General features: G+C 39.1%; 1 long non-coding RNA gene across 1 annotated transcript in view; it reads right to left on the reverse strand.

Annotated features, from left to right (window-relative positions):
- The window catches only part of LOC109851206, a 32,967-nt gene continuing 25,220 nt past the window's right edge, over positions 6,677-14,423 (reverse strand). The window contains exon 5 of the long non-coding RNA XR_002249713.1: positions 6,677-7,158. This is a non-coding gene — a long non-coding RNA (uncharacterized LOC109851206). The remainder of the gene's footprint in view (positions 7,159-14,423) is intronic.

A 14,423-nucleotide genomic window follows, 5' to 3' on the forward strand; every position in this document is an offset into this window, starting at 1 on the left:
TTTGGGAAGCGGGGCGTGACAAAATTAAATAATAAAATGATCATATGTAATTTGGAAATAATTCTATTTACAAATTGCAAACTAAGTTTTATGATTAAAATGAGTAACTAATTTACCTTTGATTTTAAAACTCTAGAAACTTGTAATAATTAAAGGAAAGTCAATAGTTCGAAATTAACATACGGCGTTAACAAGAATACGATGCAAAGGTAAATGTCAAAATGAAATTAGTTAGTTATTTGAGCTTAAAGAATTAAAGAATAAATTAATATTTACCTCATTTGACATTGAAATCTATTATATGCTTTTACTCAATGCATGATAAACTCGAAATTACTAACAAACTTCCATTAATTGCATGTGCATTATAAAACAATTTTTGTACAAACTAAAGTTGATCCTCAAAAATAGATAAATCAATCTCCCTTTAAAAGTTGGAGTTTATATAAAACTTTCTACGACCAATTTTACTCCTAACCATCTTTAATGTTACATTATATTTCAATTAAATTAAATTAAAATATTACTAAACTATAAATTAAATTCTTTCCCCACACCTCATCCAAGTAACCATGGTTGTATCCCACTACTTTATCTCTCCTGTTGGATTACAGATAAGCTCTGATACCAATTGTTGGAATTATCTAATATGTGCCTAAGAAAAAATACAAACGTCGAGATAGAGAAGGACAAATACAATCACAAAAACAGCACAAACGCAAACAACCAATTTTATGTGGTTCAAAAAATTTGCCTACGTCCACGGGAGCGGCACCAATTAATTTCTTATTAATAAAAAGAAATTACAAATAAGAGAGAGGATCTCAAACTTGAGATCTCTCAAACAAATAGCAATTGATTTTAATCTAAAATCAATGCTCAAACACACTCTCTTGATTTCATAATAACCCCTCAAAGAAAACCCCCTATTCAATTCCACCAACTCCTTTTCTCCTTATTAATGAGAATAGGAGCAACAAATTAGGGCTCACAAATCGAAGGGAGAACGAACGCCAAAAATCGGAGGGGAAAAACAAATCTCCTTCGCTGCTCACTCTCTCTCTCTCTCTCTCTCTCTCTCTCTCTCTCTCTCTCTCTCTCTCTCTCTCTCTCTCTCTCTTCCTGCTCAAAACTCCGCCTCTCCAAAGGTGGTTTTTGCTGCTCCAATCGGGCTTGAGAATGAGGGTTTCCCTTTTATAGGGAAACCCTAGCGCGAGCTCCAGCTGTCTCCAGCTGGCTCCAACTCAAACAGGCGAGATCGACACACGAGCAGGTGAACTCGTGATCACACAGGCGAGCTCCAATCTCGCCTTCAAACCATCTAAAGCACGCAGGCGAGTTCCCAACAGCTCTGCAGGAAAGCTCCCTCCAGATGGCGTCCACTTTCCATCAACCCGCCAACAGGTGAGCTCGAACCAGTGCCCCGACCTCACCATCAGGCGCGTAGGCGACCCGCGACCCAACAGGAGAGTTCCATCCTCACCTTCATCCCGCTAGCAGGCGCACCACGACTTCCCACGCCCGCTGCTCAGGTTCGTTCTTCTTCTTCACCAACTCTACAATTCTCCACCTCGGCGAAGTTTTCCCATAACTGAGCTGACACCAACTAAACCAAATATCCCACTTGTTGCGTCCAGTACGAAGTGAAACAATTCACGACAATGGACCCAATGCACAACAAGTCGAAACCCAAATGAGAATGAGACCACTCTCCAAACGTCGGTGTCTACTCACAAAATCGACTACATCATAAAATGACTACATATGTATCCTCTTGCCCAAGGAATCAAGCCTTCACGTAGTTCACCCAACGGCCTCCAAAGACCTTCAATAAAATAGAAGAGTTCTCAACTCTTCACCAACAAATTTGCGGCTGATAGAACTCCAAATGGCCCAAAGTGTAACGAACCAAACACCTCCACCTGAGGTGAACCAATGGACATATCCAAACTACGTCTACCAGCTGCACTCGAATCAAACAACTCATCATCTACATCCAAATCTAATTGATCTCCAAACTGTGTCACTTCAGCTGGAATCCCAAACGATGCAGAATGATCCGGAGTATATGGAATAATCTTCACTCAACGTGGAGTAGCATTACTCTCCACCTGCTGTGATATCCTAATGATCTGATCAACACTCTCCACCTGTCGAGAGTCAAATGTGGCGTACCTGCTCAAAACAAAATCAGAAGCTCCTAACTGATAGCCGAACGAGCCTCTGAAACCCAAACATGCAATTAACTCAAATTTCACATCCACGATGTGACCAATTGCTGGGTAGCCAAACATCCGACGCAACCCAAAATCTGAAGCAGCTCTACCAAATCCAAAATCTCCAAACGAAGTAGTCGGCAACCTATGACGAAGATGACCCAAACATGTCGAAGCCCGATCACCATAACCAATGCTCAACATCAAACGCCGATCCTCCTCCAGAAAGGAGCAGCTCACCAAATCTGTCATCTTATCTCATTGCCCCAATGATTCCCCTCCAATGAAGTGTCTCAAATTGCCATGAGCTCGGTACAAACGCAGAAAAGAACAACGGATTACCTTTCTGCCAATACACTTCCTCTAACTGTTGTTGACTACTAGGACTTCAAACCAACGGGACTTGGTTGCAACCCACAAATACCTAGTACAATCCCCAACATAGGAAACCAAAAATCGATTACCTCCTAATGATGCCTCCTTGGAAGGCCCTAAAATGCCTGACTGAACACCATCTAAAAGACCCCTTGATCGATGGATAGAAGTGACAAACTCCACCTTGGTCTTCTTGCTCATCCCAATATACTCAAAGGACTTCAATTTGCAGGTCATAGCACTCCTCAACAATCTATGCACGACATAGCCAATCAAATACTCCAGCCTCAATCAACGCCACAGTCTAGCCTCCAAAGAAGTCGTCAGCTCTCTATCAATCACCATGCTCCCAAGCAAATAATACAAATTGATCTTTCCGCTCTTCATCACAATCATGGACCCCAATGTGACCTTCAAACGTGCATCCACCAAGGTCACTCTGTAGCCTGTTGCCTCCAAAGCTCCAAGTAAAATGATATTCTTCTTCAATTGAGGAACGAACCTCACTTCAACCAACTCCCGAATCACCCCGTCACTCATTCGAATACGAACGGTACCAATACCACCAATAGGGCATTCGTGATCATTACCCATGAGCACGACATCCCCTCTTTTCAACTTCTGAAAGCTGAAGAACCAATCCCTCCTAGGGCAAATGTGGTACGAAACACCCAAATCCAACATTCACTCAGTGGAGTTAGCAACGCAAACTGACGGTAGTGGAGATAACGAGTAGCCTGAAGAATTCGAATCTGAATTGTTGCTACTAGCCTTTGCAACATTCACCTCTGAAGCTTGAAAAGCTTTGCCCTTATTCTTCCCGGCTCGATCATTAAACTTTGGGCATTCGGCTTTCCAATGTCCATCTTATTTACAAAAGGCACACTGGTTCCTACAAACTCCGGAATATGCCCCTCTAGACAACGACCTCCTACCTTGGTTTGGACTCTTTTCTCTTACGACCAACGCCCCCGGTACTAGCTCGACTGAAGCCTCTTTATCCTTCTTTCAAAGTTGATAATTCACAAATAGAGCGGTGATTTCACTATACGAAAGAGATGCCTTCCCATTAATAAGAGTAAGGATGAAGGTCTCATATTCCTCGTCGGGCAAGGAACTCAACAACAACAACGCCTTGTCTTGATCTTCTATCATCACATCTACGTTTGCCAAATCCACAAGAAGCATCGTGTAGTGGTTCATGTGATCAAATGGAGGTCCCCTTCTTCAATTGGAAGCGATAAAGCATCCTCTTCAAATGCAAGCAATTTTCTACACTTTTCGTCAAATACTTGCTCTTTAGGACCTCCCAAATCTTCTTAGCCGAAGTCTCATTCATCACATCATATTTTAGATCTTGAGTGAGACAAGACCTAATCACACCACACGCCATTCTATTCATCTTCTTCCAAGCATTCTCATCAATGTCGTCCGGTTTCACGTCTGACTCCAATGTATCTTCTAAATTTTGCGTGTTGAGCACATCCAAGACTTCGCATCGCCAAAGTCCAAAATTGTTTGTGCCATTAAACTTCTCCACGTCTATCTTCATATATTGGATATTCAAACTTTGGACGATCTTCACACCGGAAGAACCCTCCACAACTCCTTCTTTCCAGGCCATCTTCCTCAAGGCACCAACAGACCAATGCGGAATAAACAAAAAATAGATCCAAACTAATAAAGAGAGATTTTTATCCCCAACTGAAACTCTAACAAGAGCCTCCAAACGATCTCACCCCCACACGATGGAAACGAGATCCACAAATAGGAAAAATCCCACCTTTATCACCAATTTAAGCTCTAGCCGAGCTTCCAAATTGATCTACTCTTCCAAATAGCCCAAGCGTAGCCCGGAGCTCTGATACCACTTGTTGGAATTATCTAATATGTGCCCGAGAGCAAATACAAACGCCGAGATAGAGAAGGACAAATACAATCACAATAACAACACAAACACAAACAACCAATTTTACGTTGTTCGGCAAATTTTCCTATGTCCACGGGAGCGGTACCAATTAATTTCTTATTAATAAAAAGAAATTACAAATAAGAGAGAGGATCTCAAACTTAAGATCTCTCAAACAAATAGCAATTGATTTTAATCTAAAATTAATGCTCAAATACCCTCTCTTAATTTCACAATAACCACTCAAAGAAAACCCCATATTTAATTCCACCAACTCCTCTTCTCCTTATTAATGAGAATAGGAACAACAAATTGGGGCTCACAAATCGGAGGGGGACAAATTTTCAAAACCATCCCATTTTGAAATTTATTTATAAAAAACGACCCATTTTAGCCTTAATTGCAAAAACTGACCCAGTTTGTTGAAACTGGGTTAGTTTTTGAAAAAAAATTCCAAACTTCACGGGAGTTCAACTCCCGTGAAGTTTTTTCTCATAACAAAACTTCACGGGAGTTCAACTCCCGTGAAGTTTGAAAAAAAAATTTTCAAAAAACGACCCAGTTTCAACCAACTGGGTCGGTTTTTGCAATTAAGGCTAAAAGGGGTCGTTTTTTATAAATAAATTTCAAAATGGGATGGTTTTGAAAATTTGTCCAATCGGAGGGAGAACGGACGCCAAAAATCGGAGGGGAAAAACAAATCTCCTCCGCTGCTCGCTCTCTCTATCTTCCTGCTCAAAACGCCGCCTCTCCAAAGGGGGTTTCCGCCGCTCCAATCGGGCACAAGAACGAGGGTTTCCCTTTTATAGGGAAACCCTAGGGCGAGCTCCAGCTGTCTCTAGCTGGCCCCAACTCAAACAGGCGAGATCGACACACGAGCGGGCGAACTTGTGATCACACAGGCGAGCTCCATTCTCGCCTTCAAACCCTCGTAAGCAATCGGGTGAGTTCCCAACAGCTCCGCAGGTGAGCTCCCTCCAGCTGGCGTCCACTTTCCATCAACCCGCCAGCAAGCTAGCTCGAACCAGTGCCCCGACCTCGCCATCAGGCGCACAGGCGACCCGTGACCCAACAGGCAAGTTCCATCCTCGCCTCCATCCCACCAGCAGGCGCACCACGATTTCCCACCCCCGCTGCTCAGGTTCGTTCTTCTTCTTCACCAAATCTACATCCCCCCTAAAAGCAAAAAAATAGTTGAAGTTAATAAACTCATTGCTTTCACACGGTCTGACCGAACTATGCAGAGTCGAAGGTGAGGAGCAGGAAAATTTTAATGAACTGCTCCCTTGCGGATGAAGATGAAGCTTTTTGGATGATGGCTCCTGCCTCATTTTGTGAGGGGCTCTAAGATCCTCCCTAAGAAAAGGAGGGAGGTGAACTATATAGCAAGAGAGACATCTGAGATTAAGGATGAGCAAGCGGAGATTGAGGGTGTTAGTTGATGGATTAATGGAGGAGAGTTAAGCGATTAGTGGAAAATTAGGAAGGAGTGAGATTTGTTTGAATTTGTTGAGATAGAAGAGGGTAGTGGGGGACATGAAGCTCTAGAGAAAGTTGTGGCAGTAGGGAGGTATTGTCATGGTATTGAAATGCAAATTCCATAAAAAAAATTATTGTTAACAGATTATACCAAAATTTCATGCATGCTTTCATTTCATAGTTCATAAATATCCCACGACAAGAAAGTTTCACTTCTAAGATTTTTATAATGAAATTTCTTGAGGGATGTGTGAAAATTGAACCCGTCTATCTTCTTAAAGTTTAATATAAGATCCCGCACAACATAGCTAATGCCAAGCAAACATTTCAAAGGCAAAGTAAAGGCCATGCCAGAACAGTTCAAAAGTAAACACCAGTACCAAATGTGTCGAGAAAATTTAATGAAGAGAAAACTTATGAATGACTGCCTTAGCCAACAATGTGGTACAGTTACATTTTAGTCAAATAAATATAATCACGTTCACAGTTTGAGGGCTAGAAAAGAGGAATGGCCCTCTGTAGTTAACCTCAACTCATTAAGGTTATAAAATTTTTTGCCAATCAACGTTAGGACCTCATTAACTATATACAAAAACTTGGAAATAATTTCTCACGTTACTGATACATACCACAGGTGATTTGAAAGATTGGAAGGTTCCAATATGACTCCCAATCTTGGATTTGACTCTGTGCTGGGTTATCCAAAACAATTAATAGTAATTAAAAAAAGAGGAAAAACAACGCTGAAAGATTGGAAGGTTCCGATATGACTCCCAGTCTTGGATTTGACTCTGTGCGGGTTATCCAAAACAATTAATAGTAATTAAAAAAAGAGGAAAAACAACCCTCTAGCGTCACGTGAACAGAGAAAAAACAATAACAATGACAACTACTTTTCACCTCAAATTGATAAATTCTACAGCATCCTATAACGATTACCTACCTTATTTTTTCCGATAAACAATAGTTGGCTTGAAGGAACAAAAATTCCTCGAACAGTATCACCGGTACATTAAAGAAAGACTAAGCATGACCATTTTTAGGCAACGCTCCCATTCTATGACATAAAACCCTTCATGTCATCTTCTTCGAGTATCCACTAAATTTGAGATGCAAGGCCTCCTTAAGAATCCTATGACGTTCTCTCAATCATCTTGATATTTTCCTGCGCTGGAGGAGCTGCAACATGATCAAAGCACAAAAAATATAAATTGATGAACTCAAATTCTGATTGAAATCAATTATCATTAGATATTTGTATATTAAAATTTTATTAGCATTAAAGCAACAAAGTATGTATAGAAACTGAATGAGATGTAGAACTATCTCATTAACAAGCCACAAGTACATTATGGTGGTATTTGGTAGACTATAACTAAGGTGGTTGCAACTCTAGTTGCATGCAACTGGGTATTTTTTTTACTTAGTTGTAGCTGTTTGTTTTGCTACAACTGTGTAGTTGTAATTATAGACATAATTGTAAAATCCATGGTTTTAAATGTCGGCCGACATGTCGGATAAGAGGCTAGAGCGACATGGATATGGCTATTTCAAGTCGGATATCATTTTCGAGATCCATGTCGGACATGTCCCGGGATACTGCAGAAATAGCGGCCAATTTTTAGCCTTGAAAAATCGGAAATCGGGTGATTTTTTTATTTCTTAAATTTTTAGTTGATAACTATTAGAGTTTGGGTTTAGTACTAAAAAGCCAAAGCTGATTAATTCTTTTTTTTGGCTTTTTATTCCCATAGTAACCCAATAGCATATAATACAGATTAGGGTAAAGAAAAAAATATTGCACTCTTTTCGACCGCGATCTCTCTTCATTCGACTTCATCTCTATAAATTGAAATTGAGAATACGTAAAAGTGTGATGTAAACAATAAGTTTGAACTGCAGCTTGAAATCAATTCAATGTCTAATACTTTATGTCAGTTATATGCAAAGCATTGTACTTTATTTTAATTTTATGCAAGGAACTTCAAAAGTTCTAGTTTGACAATGCATTTTATTTATTTGTTAGCATAATATTCTAATGATTCCTTCAAGAAAGGGAAAAACGACTCATGTTTTGATGATGAATACTCTGTTGGCCTTCTTGTTTTGATGATGATTTAACAAACAATTTACAACTAATATTGGTTTTAAGTATTTTGTTTTGTGTTGTTTAGTATACACAGGAAAATGAGCTACATTGATATTGAAGCCTATGCAAAATCAAGTCAACCAATCAAGTTCAAGCTTCATTAGATGACTCTTGGTGTACTTAGTATAGGTTTATATAAAATGTGTGCAAATTCTACAAGCTCAAATTTACACACACTCATTTGTGAAATTTCTCAAATAATAGGTGTTTTTATGCAAAATTTATTTTAATATAACCTGGACTATATAAACATTGTAAACATCTTTTATTAAGTCCATAAAAACATTACACAAGTTTTCAAAACTTGATTTCAGCTAAATGTCAAAATTAACATGCTTAAGAACACATGTATTTTAGTATTTTTGAATATTCCTGAGATTTCACGAATGGTAAGAGAAAATTGAAAAATTCCTTTTCCAACATGTTCATATCCATGTTTATAAACTTTTTCCAAAGTTTTACATTTTTTGGAATTTACTTGCTATTTTAAAAAGTGGTTTGAAATTCATTTTCAAAATTCAATTTAGGCTAAAAACATGTTATCAGTCGACTGATGATATATATCAGTCGACTGATAAAACTGCCTGCAATCTTCATTTCTTTTCTGTTTCTTATTCAGTCGACTGATCAGTTGACTGATGAGTTCATCAGTCGACCAATAATATTATTAGTCGGTTGATAAGTTATTTGGCTGCCTGTAACGGTCAGCTCATCAGTCGACTGATATATATCATCAGTCGACTGATGACAATAACAGTTAGTCTTTCTAGCCTTTTGTATTTTTATCTTTTAGCTGGATTTTTTGGTTTTGGGATTTGGTTTTTCATCCTATATATACCCCTTACTGTTCTCACTTCAGAATTATCTAAGTGAGTTTTAACAAGAGTTTAAAGGGTTTAAAGTTTGTTTCTTCTCAAGTTTGAGTTTGGTAGTTTGTTTACAAAAGAGGAAGCTTGCATTGTCAAATTGATAAATTCATCCTCAATCTTCTTCATCCTCTTATTGTGTTTATAGAGAAGTTTTTCTAACTCTTTTATCTAGTAATTTATTATTGATTTTTATATTCTTATTATTGGTAGTTCAATATTTGAGTTAGAATTTTATTTGAAATCATTTTATCACACACATCCATATTTGAGCTTTTAGTATTTCATACATCATATATTGGGTCGTGTGATTGTGATATAATGAGAATGAGCCTCATTGTGTTCTCATTAATTATTAGAGAACAAATTATTATATTTGAGATATATTTGTGAGTATCAGTTTGTAATACACATTTACACCGAAAGGAGTATGTGGTGAGGACGTTGTTGATACCAAGAGGAGTAAAAAAAGGAGTAATGATCTATTAAGGGCGATGATTCTAACCGTATGAACTAGTCCTTAAGGATGTATTAGGGTGAAACTATAGCTCGTTCAGTCGTTTAGGGAATGAATACAAACTGAATGGCCTTCCTACTATACTCCACGGCAATATAGCTCGGGTATAATAGACGAAGTTTGACAACGGGAGTATTTGACTGTCCTCTCTCTAGTCAGAAAAAGCGTAAGTTAATCAGGATGGATCGACAGGCTTTCCAAACCTACTGGTCTCTTCCTCGGACCTAGCATTGTTGCCTGGCCCATCACCTTGATATGATGCATCCTCTTCCGAAAGGTCTATGCTATCTTCACCTGGGATTACTGTGTGAGCCTCTTCTGCGTGATCTCAGCTTAGCCTCTCATAGGGCTCGGGCAAGCAAGAATTGACCATCTTCCGAAGTAACTCATCGTCTCCTAGGTACCTCCGCCCTATTATTCATACTCTGTAACAGCTGCCTCGCTAGCGAGGGGTCTTCCTGGGTGGGGAGACCGATCGTAGGGCGCCTTCACCTCTCCTTTAAAACCGAAATCTACCGCAGAAGCGAACAAAAAATGAGAAAAAGGTAAACAATGCCATCTGATCGACACATATTCTATCTCAAACTAAAAGCCCTTCCGTGGTGAAAGACTCTCCCAGCGCTACGGTCAAAGCCCGAACACGGGTTACCGCGTCTATAGCTGCTCCACCAACTACGTTGGTAGAACAAGAATTGCAGATTTGGGGAGAAAATGTTTCAAAATTCATTTTGGAACTACTCCTCCGCAATTCAAAACTAAGGATATCTCAATCTATACGAAACCATCCTTTCCCTGAAAGGTCAAATTCTCACTGGCTGACTTACAGCCGGGAGGCCAAGGGAGGCGTTTGGTCTGCTCGTCGCACACTACTAGCCGCAAGTCAATCAATCCATCTATATATGATTGATGATACGAAGCCTTTTTTTCAAAGCCCGACGGCGGATAAAGAGAGGTCTCCATCCGCTTCAAGCGAATATTACCCTATCACTCCTAGTGAGAGGTGTGAATCTGAGCACTTAAGGGAGGTGATACGTGAGGACCAACACATAAGGTTGTAGGTTGTGTGATTATATTATGAGTTATCTTGTAGAGTTTTTGGTGAACTAGAAAATCGATATTGTGTTGTGTAAACATTATTCGGGTGAGTGTAGAAAACTCGGTTGTGTTAGTAGAGTTCTCCCCGAGAGTGGGGAGCAGAGACGTAGGTGAAGAGGATCGAACTCCGTAATCATCTCTTTGTGTTTGAGTTTGCTTTGTGTATATTTATTCTTGTGCTTGTAATTTACATTCTTGCTAATAACTCACTCATATATCTCTTGCAAGAATTAATTAATCAAGAAAGTTTTAATTTGGCATAAAATTGGATTAGAATAGCATAAGATCCTAATCACCCCTTTCTAGAAACTAACATTGGTATCAGAGCTTGGTGCTATTTGATTTAAGCTCTAATCACCTTGAGTTAAAGATTCAAGTTTCTATATTATTGCTAATCTAGTTTTGATAATTTTATTTATAGCTTGCTTGCATATATATCATAAACATGCACGGATCACCTAGTCTTGGTTGTGCAACAAATGTTGCTCCTAGAATAAGTAATTTCCCCTATGCACAATGGCGTATTAGATTTAAGCTATTTGCTAGATCTACTAATATTGATATTTAGAAAATTATAGATTGTGCCTATATTGTACCCACTACGGAGAAATCCAAGTGGAGTAATAATGACAACAGATTGTTTGCTATGAACAAGTCATTGTTAGAATTCCTAATTAATGCCTTCGGCTTATCTTTTCTAACAAACTTGATTCTTTTGATAGTGCTTACACTTTGTGAAAATTAATAGAAGCACATCAAGGAGACATGGAGGCAGTCCGACATGCTTTGAAGGATTCCGCTTCGAGTTCTAAGGGAGCCTCATCATCACACATATGACCACTAGGCATTAGCCCGAGTGAGGTATGTGAATCAAATAACGATGATGATTTAACTTTTGATGAGCTTGCATATGAATATGAAAAATTGTTGCATGAGCATAAAAAGCTACAACAAAATTTTAAAAGTTTAAAAAGAAAGCATGTTGATTTGAAATCCAATCATGAATGTTTAGCTACTAAGTTTGATTCCATTGCAAATAAAAATATTATTCTTAAAGAAAGCATTGGAAAACTAAAATTAAAAAATGCTAGCTTGTTTCATGAAAAATGTGATGCTATATTAGAAGTTAAAAACATAAGAAATAAGCTTAATTCTTTTAAAAATGATCATGAATGATCTACTTCTAATGACAATGCATACATAAAAATTGATGAATTAAATTATGTCAAAAATAGAATATCTACTTTAGATTCAACCTTAAAAACTTGCATTGATAATAACAAAAAGCTTATGGACTTATGTGCAAAGTCCCGTGAAAATTCTTTCAAAAAGCCTACTCACTATGCACATATGTATAACAAAATTTACAAGTATTCTATTTACGACCGTAAATGTCATATTGCTAAATTTTGTTATAATGCACAAAAATCTAAGAATGCTAATATTAATACTCCTTGTGCATTCCATCAAGCTTCATCATCATATACACATACACATGCACGTGCACACAATGATTATCATAAGCATGTGTATAAATATGATTTCTGTGATAGAGTTGGTCACTTAGCTAAGTTTTAATTTGATTTGCAAAAATTCTCTAAATCGCAAAATGTTTTAAAAAGACCAACAAAGTTTCAAAATGTTTCACATTTGCAAAGAGCTTCAAATAATTTACCTTTATTTGCAAATGTTTCTCATGCACAACCAAATGATTCTCATAAACAAATATAGGAGTAGTTGTAGATGAGGCTGCGGATGTGGGTGCCAGCAAGGCCGCCGTGGTGTTTGAAGAAATGCCTCACAGAGTCGGCACGGTCGATGGAGGTCAACTTGGAGATTTGTTTGAGGACTATGGATGCATCTTGTGAGGAGATCTCACATGGCTTTATTAGTTATTCGAATATGTGGTTGGATTGTGGAGATTTGGGGTTTAGGGTTTTAGAGGTTGATGCTGATGAAAAAGAACAGGAGAAACAAAGGAGATGGGCAGTATTAGGGAAAAGGACAGAGATGTTCTTCTTAGTAGTAAGCTGCAACGTGGTTGTTGTTAATACTAATAATTATAGAGATTGGAGGACTTTAAAGCGGAGATAGTAAAATTAAAAAAAAAATTGAATTTCGATGATTTGTAGAGCGAAAGATTAGAACTTTAATTTTGAAACCGAAACTACATCTGAAGTTTGAAATGAGAGAGAAATTAAGCTAAGAAACTTTGGAGTACCTCTCTATTCCTAGATCTTCACTTCTTGATTGCTTGGCTTCCCTCCTTCGATGGTCTGCTCAAAAATCAAGACCAAAGAACAACCACGCTGTGCCCAAAATAAAGTTTCGTTTGGTTTAGGCCGACAATCTGCTGCAGGCTGCTTATTTAAATACTCAACTTCGGCGGGCCTGTTTGGTGTAAAAATTGACTCCGAAAAGGGATTGTTTGTATTAATAAGAATGATCTATTACAAACTAAGAATCAACAATTACAAAAGAAGCAAATAGAAGACTTTTTTTGTTTAACGTGGGTTATTCAGTAGCGTTAGGATGTCTCCCTCGAATGCTTGCATCGAGTTTGCTTCCTTTAGACGATCTGATCGAAGTTGCGGTTGAGCTTCAGTACGTAATAGAAGCTCGTGTGATTAAGTTCGAGTACCCGAGATTGATGAGTATCACGGCTGAATGCACGAGGAAGGCTTAATGCAAGGGTTTGCAAAGAGGCAAGAGAATCTCCAATCTGAGAGTTCAGATTGAGTCTACTTTAACAATCCAACCATTTGCTAAAGAATATTTATTGAAGAGCCTTGAAAATGCCAAGCCTCTATAATTGCCCACCTTAGAAATCTCCATCCCCTTTTACATTGTCAAAGGAAGCCTTTAAATAGATGAAGAGAGGCATGGTCAATCCCTTGACTTGTGGGATGTGACCATGCACCATTGAGGGGAGCCATACTCCTGCCCTTGAGTTGTGGGATGTGACTACTTATAAGTGAGGAGTACTGTATTCCTTCTCTCGAATCAAGACAAGTGGGTATGCCCACTCCCACAAGCAAGCGTGCAGCCGCTAACCACTCAGGTGAGCCTGGCAGGCTTGCAGGCGAGCTAGTAGGCCATCTGAATGCCCAGGCGATCTTGCAGGCGAGCTTGGCGAACAGGCGGGTCGGATGGCGGACCCCTTAAGCGTGTGAGCTGAATCCTTTTGACAAGCTAAGTTCGTGCTAGTGAACTCCCTACAGGCGAGTTTGACTCGTGTAGGCGAGCTAAGGAATCAGGCGAGTTTAACTCGTGCTGGCGAGCTAAGTGAATAGGCTGGCTAGACTCATGCTGGCGAGTCATGCACATAATGGCGAACTTGGCTCATGCAAGGCGAGCCAAGTGTTCAGGTGAGCTCCACATGGTCTCTTGGATGTAGGTGAGTTTTGCTTAGCCTTCTTGTTGAAGGCGAGTAAGCAAAGCTAACTTTCTCTTGTAATCTTGAGCATGCAAGCGAGCTCAAAAATGCTGACAGGCGAGGACAATCACGCGAGATTTTACCTCTTTGATTAAAGGCAATTTTTGTTGCCAACAAAACCCCCTTCAAAGTTTTCAGACCTAATTTAGGTTGAATGTGGTCTAGAACACTTTGAATGAAGAGGATCGTTGTTCATTGGTCTGGGCAAATTCGAACACCTTGGTTGAGTTGAGCCCTTCAGGTGAGCATCATGAAGTGCAGGTGAGTTCAAGTCTGTAGGCGAGCTCAAGTCGCTGGTACGTGAGCTCTAGGTGTGTAGGTGAGCTCTAGATATCGACATGCGAGCTTCATGCTTGCAGGTGAGCTCAAAACATAGGCAGG

This window comes from Asparagus officinalis, chromosome 8 (assembly GCF_001876935.1).
Source record: "Asparagus officinalis chromosome 8, Aspof.V1, whole genome shotgun sequence".
NCBI classification, from domain to species: domain Eukaryota; kingdom Viridiplantae; phylum Streptophyta; class Magnoliopsida; order Asparagales; family Asparagaceae; genus Asparagus; species Asparagus officinalis.